Source organism: Canis lupus, chromosome 2, assembly GCF_048164855.1.
Source record: "Canis lupus baileyi chromosome 2, mCanLup2.hap1, whole genome shotgun sequence".
Taxonomy (NCBI): Eukaryota; Metazoa; Chordata; class Mammalia; order Carnivora; family Canidae; genus Canis; species Canis lupus.
The window spans coordinates 39145408-39159785 of NC_132839.1; the positions used below are offsets into that span (position 1 = coordinate 39145408).

General features: G+C 51.1%; 1 long non-coding RNA gene across 1 annotated transcript; it reads right to left on the reverse strand.

Annotated features, from left to right (window-relative positions):
* Positions 1-6307: 6307 nt before the first annotated feature.
* Positions 6308-8003, reverse strand: LOC140610105 (uncharacterized). Its single transcript, XR_012011894.1, has 3 exons — positions 7509-8003; positions 7253-7396; positions 6308-7050 (listed from the first exon to the last, which is right to left on the reverse strand). It is a non-coding gene; the product is annotated as an uncharacterized lncRNA (long non-coding RNA).
* Between the last annotated feature and the right edge of the window lie 6375 nt (positions 8004-14378).

The following is a 14378-nucleotide window of genomic DNA, read 5'->3' on the forward strand; positions in this document are numbered from 1 at the left end:
TCAAATGCTTCATTTCATCCTTTGGACATGAGTCTGATGTTTCTTCCAAGCCCCGGCCAGTAACAAGAAGCCCCAAACTTTGGGAACACTTCAGAACTCCCCTGACACGTTGACACACATGGAAATGCTACAAGGAAGGTGTCATTCCTTCCTATTTCACAGGGGAGAAAACTGAGCCTCTGTCAGCTTGAGAGACATCCTCCAGGACATGTGTAGCAAGATGCACAGCCTAGAGTGTCAGCACAAGTTGGTGCTCCCAGCCTATGGGAAGCTAGCTAATTAATGTGGGGATTTATCAAATCAATTAAATTAGAGCAGGGCTGGTCCATTCTAGGCTCTCATGGAAATCCTGTCTAATGAGTATTCTCGTTAATGGGATTGGGAGGATTTGCAATAGACAATATAGGATAAGGCTTTCTTTAATTCTTGGCTGTCTGCATGTAGGACTTAGTGAAGAACAGAAGGGTGGTAAGGTTTAGCTGACAGTATACAAAATGAAGCAGTATTCTTTTATGCTAGTACTCTAGATGATATTGCTTAGGCATCATAAAATCACAGAAAAGGGGGCTGGAGACAATCTGCTGAGTCATGCCCACCTGATTCACAGGTGAGCTTTTGGGACACATGGGTCCCCTTCTGAGGGGACAGGGAATATCCATCCATCATCCACACCTGCCATATGTTCTACTGGTTTTTTTCTAGGCTTTGGGTTTCCTAGGTAGGATAGTATATCAAGAAGGTCGGTAGCTTTTATACCTGGTTTTAGAGTTAAATTAGTTGATTTTAAATGTCTTCCAACTGTAGCATGAGTTGGTTCTTTCTGTGTGAGCCTCTTTGAGCTTCCTAATTTGGTATTTGGTATGTAACTTCTTTCAGGTAAAACAGCTAGCTGTGCAACTTGGGCTATTGCTCTTTCAGGAAGAAAGAAATGTTTCTCCCCGCTCTTACCCCAGCGCCCCCTCGCCCCGCAGAAAAGGAAAGGAGAAGTTGAAGATGAATTTGTTTTAATCTCATTAAGGTAACTTGAGAGCAGCCAAGAGGCTGCCATCTCTGACCAGAAATCACTTCCTGGAAATCCAGAAATAGTTTCCACTGGGATCTGCTGCCTAAGCCCTTTTGAGGAGTGTGCCTTGGGTTTGGTGGGTGACCATGAGGTAGGCCCCTTGAAGGCTCCCTTCCAAGCAGAGGAAGATGGCCCTGAACAGTAGTCTACTTTACTTCCTCTCTATGCCCAGTACTCAGGTGTACAGCCCTTCAGGAAACAGGTGCCCAGGGGATGGAGGGGTTCCTCATCCACATTCTGTTGTTGCCTTGAAGTCCCCCCTTAATGACCTTTATCTGCCTCAATGCCATTGGGAGGCAGTAACTGTGGGACTGAGAAATCTGGGCTCTAGCGCTGCAGTCCATACTCCCAGGCTGGCCAAGTGGGAGAGGCAGCCCATTTGCAGACACATTCCAGAGATGCACACACACTTCTACCCACAGCACCTGTACTGCATGCTGGTGACGCAAAGGTCCACGTGGTGCAGGAGCTGCCTCTGCTCTTGCAGAGGCCTACAGTGCCAGCCAGGAGGGACCAGGGATGCCCTGAGCCTCCAGGACAGAGCCAAGCTAAAGGCAGCTGACACTTGAAAGCAGAAATTGTTGCAGTATTGCAAAGCTGTTTAAATATTGTTGCAACAAGAGTGTAGTTGTGGTTTTTTTTTTTTAATGGCCTCAAAGTTTTTGACACCCCTCTCATTGGATCTGGCCAGCTCTTGACTACTTTAATGCATAGAATAGGGTGGAAGGGAAGCTTTGTGTCTTCTGATGCCAGATATAAAAGCCAGTCAGAAAAAAAAAAAAAAAAAAAAAAAAAGCCAGTCAGCTTCTACCTTGGCTCTCTTGAAGAAGACTTTCCTATGCTCCCTCTTAGAGCCCTCAGCTTCCATAGAAGAAATCCATCTGCCCTGACCTGTGGGTGATTCCCACCACAGTGCCAGGCATGTCAATGAAGAAGCATCTTGGCAGCTGGCCCCCAGGTCCTCTAACCTTCCAGACCTTCCAGCCAAGACCCCAAACATTGGTGAAGCAGAAAGAAACCATCCCTTCCAGGACCCATCAAAATTCTTACCCACAAAAGCAATGGTTGTTGCTTTAGAGCATTATGTTGGGGGTTGTTTGTCACACAGCAATAGTAACTGGAACAAGCATGGTTTCTTTAACCTAAGAAATGACTCACCTAGTGCCCAAAGAAAAATGATCTCTTTCAATCCTGGGAAAGAGGAAACCAATGATGGTAGCCTTAGCTCTGAGGTCTGGACTATGGGTAAGGGTAAAGTGTAAAGGGTTTTCCATGGTAAAAGGGGACTTACTCCATGTTTGAGGGGCTCACTTGAGACTTGCCTGGTGCTCACAGCTGCCTAGTGGGTGCATTCAGGGACACCAAGTGGTGAGTTCTTTGCCTCCTCAGAGCCTCCCCTGACAAAATGGGTGCAGGCCATTGTTCTGGATGCTTGTTTCCATGCCACCCTTTGATCTGGAACTTGAGTCATTTAGGATCCTTGAAGTCCAGCCTCCTCCTGAATGAATGAGTATGACCTTCCTAGGCCTGGCCTCTCTGACACATTCTCCAAAATTCCATGCTTCCACAGCTTCTCTCTCATAACATTATTTGATTTGAAAAACACCAAAAAGCTGATTATTGATATTCTCTCCAGGAAAAGAACCATTTCTTTGCTCTTCTGCCAATGCTTGCCTCTACAGACAGGTTTTCTCTATTTACTTGTTGTGACAGCTGTTGCTAATTATTTACTGTATTGATCAGCTCTTGCTGTGAAACAAGGTAGCCCCAAACTTGGTGGCTCAGTATAACAATGAACATTTGCTATGACTCATGGTTTCTGTGGATTTGGGAGTGGCTAAGCTGGGAGGTTCTGGCGGGGGGTCTCTCTCATGAGACTGTAGTCACAACGTTGGGACTGCGGTCATCTGAAGACCTGACTGGGGCTGGAGAATCTGCCTCATAGTGGTTCGCCCACATGGCTGGCACGTCGGTAACAGTTGTCTGTTCCTTCCCACTTGGTCCTTTCCAGAGTGTCCTGACAACATGGCAGCCAGCTTCCCCAACCTGGAGCATGGGGTCTAGAGCGAGAGCCAAGTGACAGCTAGCCTTTGTCTGAAGTCCCTTCTGCCACCTCCAGATCATTGGCTCTTCTGCGACTTGCTATGTTGGGCCCAGAGTCAAAGGGAGAGGGGTAGGGGTGGTGGAGATTAAGCTCTATCTTTTGAAGGGAGAAATGTCCAAAAATTTGAGGACATCCTGCAATTTTATGCTAAGCAGCAAGATAACTGGCTAAAAGAGGGCATTTCTGACCCTCCCCTGAAGCGAATGGAGATTAGTTATATGGAAGCAGAAGTTGTTGGGTGAGACTTGCCAGAAGTTTTGTAAGAATGGGAAGAAACAGATGGCATTTGCCCTATGCCTCTTCCTCCTGCTGACTGCTGGGGATGTAAATGTGATGGTTTGTGCTCTAGCAGCCATTTTATGAATATGAGCCAACCCCAATGCTGGAAGGCATATGCTACAAATCAAAGAGAAAACTAAATGGAACTTGAGTCCCTAGTGACAATCATGGAACCTCCCATAATTTACTCAAATTGTCTAATGCTGAACTTATTTTATAGGGAGGGGAACTAGCAGTTCTTGATATTTATGCCAGGTTTACTAATAGATGAACACAGACCATAACCAATAAATTCATTATTGTTCTTTCTTCAAGCCTGGCTTGCATAGGACTCATCATTGTATTTCTGGACCCTCCTCTTACATGTTCTTCTGCAAATTGGGTGGCCTTCTTGGTATCTGTAAGTTAAGTTGCTGAAGGAACTGATTGATTCAGATAATCAAAATAATCCATTTAGGCACAGCCTCTCATGTCAGACTAAGCCATAGGTCACCTAAGGATGGAGAAGTTTGAAGTCTGGGCCCTCTCCTGATCTACTCACCTGTGGCCTCTGGGAATAGGTAACAATGTGCTGATTTCTGCCTAGGGAGGAGGGCTTTGGGGAATGGGAAGTGGCTGTGCTCCATTGTGGGAGAGAGAGGCTGCACCAGGGGAGCTCTGAATCTGCCACCATGTCAGAGGTCCAGGTCCGCCCCCACAGGACCCTCACTTCATTCAACAAGCCAAGTCACCTTCATTTTTATGACCTGACATCCGGAGTCAGACAGCAATACTTCCCAACCAGAGTCCATGGATTGGGGCAATCAGAAGGCCTACTCAGATTCAAGAGGAGGAGACATGGACTCCACTTATTGATGGGGAAGTAGAAAGGTTCTAGAAGAACACATGGAATGGGAGACATTACCATGGCATTCTTTAGGAAGTACAACCCACCACAGAGAGTATGTGTGCCTGAGGCCCTTCACTGCTAAAATTGGAAGGTATCTCCTTCTAACACAGTTCACAGGACATGGGAGAGGCCTGAATGCCATGGCTCAATCCCCTTCCTTCCTTTCAGGAAACCAAAGTTCTTTTTGAAAAAGGGATATTTTTGTTCTTTTTCAAGATAAGCTGTAATTTTACAAGTGCCAAGGTGAGATATGCTTCCCCTACAGAACATGGGCTGTGTGGAACTGGGCCCATCAGGGGAGGGATTACTGTGGTTGAAGAATTAGCTCCTAAGATTGCATGGCCCTTCCCGAGGGAGGTGCTGAAAGTGACCCCGACTCAGAGCCTTGCTCCCCCTGGAAATGTCCCCCAAGGGCCTCTGATGCAGAGGTAGGGGGGAAGAATCCTAAAATCTCTGACTTTCCCAGCCTCCCCTGGTGCTGGGCATGCCTCATGACTCCATTGGGACCAATGGGATCTTAGGACCCATGGAGAGAACTACCATGGTCAAGAAACCCCACACAGGGACAGGTGAACCCTTGTCACCTTCTTTAGAATCTGCCAAAAGCTTGAAGAGCCCCCATATCTACTTACTTCTGAGCTGCTTTTATGAGAGGAAATGGAGCTCTTCTCTTCCTGAAGCAGTCTGAGTTGAGTTTTCTGGGACACACAGACTCACTCCAGTGTGATTCCTGGACCAGGCACGGCCTGTCTGCAAGGAAGCAGAGCCCTTGGGAGGCCTGGGTGGGGGTGGGGGGCAAGTCCTGGGGAAGGACTATAGTTGGATTAGTGCCCTTAGAAGAAGAGAAAGAAATCGGAGAGAGTTCTTTTTGACTCTGACTACCACAGCAAGAAGGTGGCCATCTATAAGCCAGGAAGAGAATTCTCATGAGACGCCAACACCTAGATCTCGGACTTCCAGCTTCCAGAACAGTGAGAAATAAATGTCTGTTGTTTGAACCACCCAGTTGATGGTATTTGGTTATAGCAGTCAGAGCTGCCTGAGATTCCCTGTGATGCTGGAATCATTATCCCATCGCACAGGGGGAAGGCATCTCTGAGAGGTACAGTGGGCCACACGAAGGCCACATCCAGGGCCTAGGTTAGAGCCCTGTTCAGATTCCAAGACCAGTTTATAAAGTTAGAAATGCCTTAGGCTGCAAGTAACAAAACCCAGCCAACAGTCACATAGAATAGAGGTCTCCTACAACAAGATGCCAGGAGGTTGGCTTTCCCAGGGCTGGGAGAAGCCGCTCAAGGGTGCTGACAAGGGCCCAGCTCCTTCTCCCTGACCGTCTGCCCTCCTTTAACGTTGGTGTTCTGCTGTAGAGACAATGGCTACAGCTTCAGGTCCCCAGTTAGGGCTAGAAGCCGGGGGAGGGTGTTGGGAGCACATGACTCGTTTTCTCTGTGTAGCAACTTTCCCAGAAGACTTCTGCTTCACTTTACTCAGCCGTGTCAACAATAAGGGAGACTGAGGAAGCAAGTCTCTGACTTCCCTGTTCTTGTGGCAGGAGGCAGCCTGGGACAGGGGCCCAGGATGCCCAGCGTCAGCCCCCCCCAGCCTCTTGTTACAGATCCTGTTTTCTGATTCAGAGTGTTTGCCAACTTGGGACAGTCGGGGGAGCTCATTCAAATTTGCCATCCTCTGCGAGGTTTAATTGGATACCTAACAAATGAGCATGCTCTGATATGTGGGTGCTTATTTTCCTAGTGGGAAGGGGTAGAGAATGAAATGTTCCCAAATCCCCACCTCTGCCCTCCTCCAGATTTCCAGGGTTTTCTTTTTTTTTTAATAATAAATTTATTTTTTATTGATGTTCAATTTGCCAACATACAGAATAACACCCAGTGCTCATCCCATCAAGTGCCCTCCTCAGTGCCCGACACCCATTCACCCAACCCCCCGCCCTCCTCCCCTTCCACCACTCCTAGTTTGTTTCCCAGAGTTAGGAGTCTTCATGTTCTGTCTCCCTTTCTGATATTTCCTACCCATTTCTTCTCCCTTATTTCCAGGGTTTTCTTGATGAGGGTTGCTGGCTTGTTCGTCAGAGAGCTGTTGGGGACCCGGGATTGTCAAGTTTACCATGAGCTTGGATGAGGCAGCTGTAACCCCACAGAGCCTTCTTATAAAGGCAGACAAGGGATCCCCTGGATCTAAAGGGAGAACACCCTCTGGTCCTCCCTCCAGCTATGCCCTATGCTTCTAGCTTATCCCACTAAGATGAATGGTCCTGCATAGGATCACCCTAAAGCAGACCATTCACTTGGAGGGAAGTTCTTTGTACATAGTTGTTTCCTGGTTCAAGGCACAGCCCCGCACACCCGGCTCCTCACGTGCTCTTACTGTCCTGTTGGTTTACCTTGTGGTTTCCCTACGCTGCTCATATCACATCAAGGCCTCACCAGCCACTCCCTGTGGGCATGTGGGCACCCTTGCCTTTGTGACCAGTGTAACTCAGATCCCTTCAGGTTAGCTGGAGACACATACAGAGTTGAACATCTCTCCTGAAAGCCAGAGAAGCTGCAGTGTTCTCATGTGCAGTACAGTCATAAAGTTAATTTAGGTCCAGGAGTGTTGGTTGATTGTAGGCATGGAGGTTGGTTGATTGTGCTTCTGGGCTAAGTACCCAGGGGGCCAAAATGCAGAAGGAACTCCTGGCTGGAATGCCAAACCCTGTGCAGACAGAAGACAGCAAAATTTGGAAGAGCATGAAGGGGCATTCAGGGAAGCTGAGGTGTGTGCAAGGCTGAGTTTGTAGGGTTAGTGGGAGTTTGTGGGTCCCCTTGGGGACAGAGGGAATTCAGGTGTGATAGGAGAGACAGCCCAAGATCAGCAAGGTATGCTCCCAGGTGGAGGACGGTGCTCTAGGACTCACCTGATGCTTGCTGATGGCATGGGCCCCAAGTGGGGCAAGGGCAGACAGTCTTGTTACACTGGCCACAGGTGCAAAGGCAAGAGCCTGAGTGGAAGGCTCCCAGGGGAGTCGGTGTGCTGACCCAGGCAGCTAGATGTGCTGACCCTGGTGCAGAGGGGGCACAGGAGGGAGAAAGAAGGTTGAGATGCTCAGAAAGGGCAAGGGGAAAAGGAGTGAGGAGTGGGAGGAACCTCAGGGATGGCCTAGAGAAACACACCTTGAGGGGATGGATCCTTCAAGCCCAGGCTCTGCTGTGTGGTGCTAGGAATCTCATGAACCTCTCTGAGGCTGCTTCCCCATCTAAACAGCGCAAAAACACCTGCTGTGAGCGGAGCATCAGATAATGTGCTATTTCCATGTGGGTATGGCGTCTGCCACGCGGCAGGTGCGCATACCACGGCAGTTATCTTCCCTCCTTCAAATCTGGGGTCACCGTTAGTCACCAGGTGACCTGGAGACCTCTTTCATCAGGTAAGGTCAGCCCTCTCCCTCCGCTTGAGACCCCAGGGAATCCGAGTCTGACCGTGACTCTGGCTGTGGCCCCAGCAAGGGCAGCATTTGCACCGAGCAGCCTCAAGGCCCCTGGGCGGTGGCACGGGGAGCAGATGCTGGCAGCTGCTGCTCACCCCACAATGTGGCTTTTGTCAGCCCGGGTGGCAGTGGAGCCCGGGAAGGATCTGTGCTAGGGACAATTCCTGGGACTCGCCGAGCGCGGCTGAGAGTGCTCAACAAAGCAGCCGGTAGCTGCTGCAGAGAGGCTCGGGGCAATTGCTTTTGTTATGCAAACAAAGGAGGAGGTTCCCAGCAATCTCCCCCGCCCCCCCTCGACTGCTAACTGTGATGCAGATGAAGTAAGGTCTCCAGGCCCCCACCCGCCCTCCCAGAACTCGTCCTGCTCCTCCCCACCAACCTCCCCAGTGAGGCCGGGTGAGCCTGCCTGGGCTGTGTGGGCCTGGACCCAGCTCTCATGGGGACTCTCAGTCCAGCCAGGAGGTGACAGGACCAAAGAAAAGAAGCAGAGGCAGAAGGACATTACCTCAATTTGTGCAACCAGCCGGGAAGAATGAGACCAGGCAGCTGGGAGAGGCCCCTCTGAGCAGGCGCCACTCAGGCTGAGCTGGCCAAGCTGGGGACAGTGTCTGGACTTGACAGACTTGGTGGCAGAGGGACTGTGGGTCCCCTGGTTCCAGGGGCAGGCTGGCTGGTGTGAGGAGGGCCCATCCCTGAGTTCACGGGCACTCAGAGCTTGAAGGGGGTTCCGGGGCTGCACCTGCCTGCCCAAAAGACAGATGCTACAGTGATTTGGCAGATTTCCAAATTTCTCCAAGCCTCAGTTTCCTTGTGCATAGAAGTGAAGGGGGAACAGAGGACTAGTGAGGACAAAGCACATTGACAAGTCCTTGAAACAGGCAGTGACATTACTCTATGGACTCAACTGCCTGGATGTTAATACTTTGCTGAGGGCAAAAGGCAGTCTTAGCCCCACCCCCAGGATCCTGTAAGCCTACTTAAACGTATAAAAATTCCTTTAGAAATTTCCTTTATCTCTACCCACCAAGATCCATGTTGGCAATCATCCCCCAAGCACATGGCCCACCAATATACATCTGAAGGGTCTCATGACTCAGGTTTTATTAGCCGGTAATAAGTGACCTTTTCCCAACAATAGCTAGCTCCCTCAAGGTCCTGGAAACCTTGCTTCCAAAATTATTTAGAGAGTAAGCTATCCCCAAACCCCTCCTAACTCCCAGGTATATAATCAGCCACCCCTCACAGGTCCAGAGCAGCAGCTTTTCCTACCCATGGGTCCTGTCCCGGGGCTTTAATAAAACCATGATTTTGCATCAAATGCGTCTCAAGAATTCTTTCTTGGTCGTCGGCTCGGCTCCGGACCTCACGCCACCAAACCTCACCTTTATTCCAAAACTTCATCAGAAGGAAGAGAGTAATAACCTCCTGCACAGGGTTGTGGAGAGACAAACAAGATAATCCAGACACGATGTCAGGTCAGGGCCGGCACATTATAGGCATGCAATGGGTAATGATGATGGACAGCAGTTTGGCAACATTTACCAAGCTTATAAACTCACACACTCATTTCCCAATAATGCTATTTCTAGGGATTTATTCTACAAATATTCTCCCATGTGCAAAATGACATATGTTCAAGCTTATTCTTCAAAGATTTGTTTGTAGCAGCCAGAGGTTAGAAACAGCCCAACTGTCCATTTGCAAGGGTTGGTTGTATGGTCCATGCATATAACAGAGTCCTCTTCAGCTTAAACACGAATGTGGGTGCTCCCATGTACCGACCCTGGGGACTGCACAGGGCCTGGGAGGGGTGGACCAGGCACCCTGCACAGCAGCACCCTAGGAAAGGAGTGGGGTTGAGTGGAGCAGGAGCCCCAGCTGCACTGGGCCCAGGGAAGAGGCAAGTGTGCCAGGAAGAGTGGTGTGCAGGCCCCAGGTGGTGGCAGTTATGCACACATACACACACACCTGGAGGCAGACATTCACTCTTGCAAAAAAAAAAAAACAAAAAAAAAAAACGAACCCAGCTTAGAGGGAGGTGGTTTACACAGCTCAGCAGTGCTGGAGTAACACAACCAGTCACCATAGCAACAAGCAGCAGTTGTAATTTGCAGAAGGCGGCTGCACCTAGCACACCAGGGAAAAACTACAGGCCCCCTGCAGGGCTGCCTTGGGGCCAGGACTCTGTAGCCCTGGGAGTGCCCTTGGCCCCATCCCTTGAGTCCTGGGCCTCAGTCTCCCCATCTGTAAAATGAAGACACACATGCACCTCTATGCCTGGGAGGAGAGAAAGAGTAAAAGGCTGGGTAGGAGCACAGCACGCTCTAGTGTGGGCCCAGGGCTCTACTGATGCAAAGGCTGTTAGCCTCCCACGGCAGGCCCAGAGAGACAGCTCTGTCCCCTCTCTGTTCACCATTGCCCTCCTTAGAGTCGGCTGTGTGCAGCTCTGAATTTCTACCACCAAAGTATCTTCCAGATAAATAAATAATGACTACAGAAGAGGAAGAAGGCAGATTGTGTTTCCTTTGGGCAGGAAAGCGGCCCAGGGGGTCCTCTTTAAGAACACAGGTGCGAGGGATCCCTGGGTGGCGCAGCGGTTTGGCGCCTGCCTTTGGCCCGGGGCACGATCCTGGAGACCCGGGATCGAATCCCACGTCGGGCTCCCGGTGCATGGAGCCTGCTTCTCCCTCTGCCTGTGTCTCTGCCTCTCTCTCTCTCTCTGTGACTATCATAAAAAAAAAAAAAAAAAAGAACACAGGTGCGAGTCCCCTGCTTTCCAAGCTTCCTGCCCCTGCTCCCCTCCCCCAGCCCTTCCAGAAACTGCACTCATCCTACCACCCCTGTCTCCCCCAGGAAGGGACCGCCCAGACCACTGGCCTTGCCTCAGGGTGTGAAACCAAGCTCCCAAGGGCCATCTGTGGCTACGCTGGGTGGGCTCAGCACCATCCAGACTTGACCATGCCAGGAGGGGCAGCAAGTGATCCCTGACATCTATGTGTGGCAATCCCAGCCCAGCGGGCCTCCCCCGCCCCGTCCCCCCCTCCATGTCCCCTGTCTAGGATGCACAAGGCTCCTTTTTCCCTGTTGAGACTGGCCTACAGATGGATACAGGGAGCAAGAGCAAGCAGGGATGGTGGTGAGCTTTGTGGAGGGGAGGAGCCCAGAAGGGCCTCTGTCTATGCTTCCTCCTCATTTGCTGCCTGGCAGGGTGCAGGCCAGGCTGACTCCAGGTGGTGGTCCCCGACACCCTCTTCCTTACCACAATCTCACCAATACCCCTCAACTTACTCATCAGGCCTGTCCCCACTTCCCCTCAAGACCCCACTCTCTCCGCCTTGCTGCGCTCCTGCAAGTGCTAGGGGCTGCAGTTAGGACAAGCCGGCTCCGGTGGTCAGCAGCTTAGTTCTCAGACTGGGAGCAGGAGGGCAGGGAGGGTGAGCTGCACTCAGTATGCAGCAGTCACTACTTTAAATCACCTTTAAAAAATGGTTAAGTACAAGAGGATGATGAATAGCATAGAAAACCCATGTGACATTCTACGTAAATGAACCTTATGCAGGTGGGTTGGCAGGATGCCCTCTTGGATCTTATTTGTTCTCAGGTATTTGGAGGGTGGTGGGTTTGGGGAAAAGTCTGAGATCCCCCCCATAGTGTGAATTGGCATCCCCAAGCACAAACACCTGTGCTAGCACATGATCCCCAGTCACCTCAGACATACTTTTGTCTTCTGCCAAGGGATTTCAGGGTTGGGCAGAGTGGTTTTGAGTGGGGAGGCTCTGAAGGAGTCTGAGGTCCCCTACTTATTCTCTAAAGCCCCTCTTCCAGCCAGATGGGTCTGGGCAAGGTGCGGGGCCCTGGGGCCCTGGGGCCCTGGCATAAGCGAGCCCTTGGCACAGTGATTCCTGTGGACCTGACTTAGGGGCTGCCCACAGTCATGTGAGGGGTATGGCCTCTCTATGCTGTATAGTAAATAACCAAATATATCCCCTGTGGTCTTGAGCAAACCAAGAATATCTGGCCTGGCCTAATGACAGAAATATTGTGAGAAATTAAGCCTCTGTCATTTAGATATCAATTCTATTTTTAGGTTGAACCTGTTTAAGGATTATGTTTCTTTCATCCTCAGTGTCCACTCTCACTGTTCTCCTGCGGGCACTTTGAAGCTTTTGGGACAAATGTGCAACCAGGTTTTGGTGGCCTTGTGTGAGATCCAAGGGAACAGGCTGAGACCCCTGCTCAGCTAGATGCTTCCAGCTCCATATGCCCAACTAGCCTTGGAGAATTTCCTCCATTTCTCGATGTCTTTCCTCCACCCCCAGGTTCTGTCGCTCACCTGGGTCCTAGGGCTAATGATGCTCTAGGCCTTCTGATTTTGCCTTGACAGTGGGCATTGTAGAGGGAACAAGGTGCCAGAAGCTTCTCTACTCGCATCTGACAGAGAAATCCCTGGGACCCCACAGCAACAGGGCCCAGAAATGAGTGTGCTCCATCTCACCTCTGCGCCAGGGACCAGGCGGAATACCAACTCTGAACTGGGCTGTGGAGGCTATGGCCACCCTGGCACGCATGGCCCGGCCACTTCGAGGCTGGTCAAGAGCCTGTCCTGCCACTGCTCCCCTGCCCACTCAGTGTCCAGGACACCACCCACCTCCGCCTGGTGGGTGGCCAGGCTGCCTCACACTCCTAGAGAAGAGCCAGTGACTCCATTGGCATAGGGAGCTCTGCACCTTGAGTGCTTTGTGCATGACCCTGCTTTTCTCCCCCAGCAGCCTCTGCTGGACAGATGAGAAAGAACAGTGGCCCAGAAAGGTGACAGGTGGCTCCCCTGGCCACTTCCCTGCTGTTGACTCCAACCTTTCCTCCGTCCTCCAGGTACTCAAGTGACCTCACCTGATACCATAACTTCCCTTCTCTGGGAAAGAGTCCCGGTGTCCTGCTCTGCAGAACTCATTCCTGGTGAGCTGGACTCAAGGCTGGGTTCAGGATCATTGAGCGACCCTCCAGTGAGACTGCATGTTACACTTGGCATGATGTACCACTTCTCCCAGCCTTCACACACCCTGTTCCCTGGCCTGGGCCCATGACACACTCCCTGGACATCATTTTTCTTTCCTGGGTGCTTGCTTGGCCTTCCTGGTCTCCCAGCAACCTGTGCAGTCCTACAGAGCTGTTTTTATTCATTTGCCCAACCAGCTTCCTATTAAGGCTATGGACTTCTTGGGAGCCACACTGGGCACAAGAGACCCAGCAGAGAGCTCACAGCATCTGGTGAGGGTCTGCCCACTGCCTCTGCCCCACGGTGCCCCCCACCCTCCCATCAAGCCCACAGAAAGACCCAGACCGGGCAGTGGGGAGGAGGTAGGGGTGGGGAGATGATTTCCAAGCCCAGAAGCTGTTCCTCACTTACCTTTCCCTGAGAATAGGGAGGTAGCCCTGAGAGTTCCTGTGGAGCCTGATAAGAGGCTGAGTGTCAGGAGCCCTCAGAGCTGGGTGGAGGCCTTTCTGCAGCACTCTAGGCAAGTCCACCTCAGCCATGATTCCCACCCACTTATCCACAGAACTGAAACGGGTTAAAATCTTGGGAGATTCGGGGGCACCTGGGTGGCTCAGTGATTGAGCGGCTGCCTTTGGCTGAGGTCGTGATCCCAAGGTCCTGGGTTTGAGTCCCACATCGGGCTCCCCACAGGGAGCCTGTTTCTCCCTCTGCCTATGTCTCTGCCTCTCTCTGTGTGTCTATCATGAATAAATAAGTAAAATCTTAAAAAAAAAAAAGTCTTGGGAGGATCAGGCCTGGTTAAAAAGGCCCTTTGCCATTTTTTTTTTTTAACAGTTTAATGTAAATCCAACTCAAAAAGAAAACAAACTTATCTGAGGGTATTTTTCCCTAAATTAATTAATTAAATTGCTGTGTCAATCGAAAAGAAGAAGCAAAACAGACATCCCTCAGGATTTGTTTCTTGAATACTTGAGTGAATGAAAGCAATGCTCCTACTAGGCCTTGTCATGGATAACCCCAGGCTCTGGATGTTCCCTCCAAATGGCCTCATCTGGTAGGGACCAGCTGAAGGCCTGATAGCATCTCCTGGTGGGTCTGGAGGTCAGTCAAGTCCCTACGGACCATGTGAGTGCAGGGTCTCCGGCTGCAAGGTCCCAGAAGAATTGTGCAGCTGGGCGGTGGCAGCAGATGGGCTGTCCCCTCCTGTCCACGCAGTGTGGCGACCCCCACCAGGCAGGGGATGGTCGGTTCCTTCGGGCTGAGGGGCCTCTGCTTCTCGCTGATCAGGCCAAGTTACTCAGAGGAGAAGCATCTCCCTTCGCCCCCAGTGCTCTACTTGAAGAGGATGCTCAGGCAACTGTGATCACAGGTGTCCCCCAGCACCTCATCCTCCAAGGGAAGAACTGAGGAGGGTCGCCCTGCTCAGGGTTGCAACAAATCCTGGCTCCCAACTCTGGCCCAACCCCCATGTTCTGCCTCACAGGGACTGAAGGGGAGCAGGCTGTGCAGAAGGCCTGTGTTCTGGAGGCTGCCAGGGGTAAGGGTGAGAGGTAGGACATG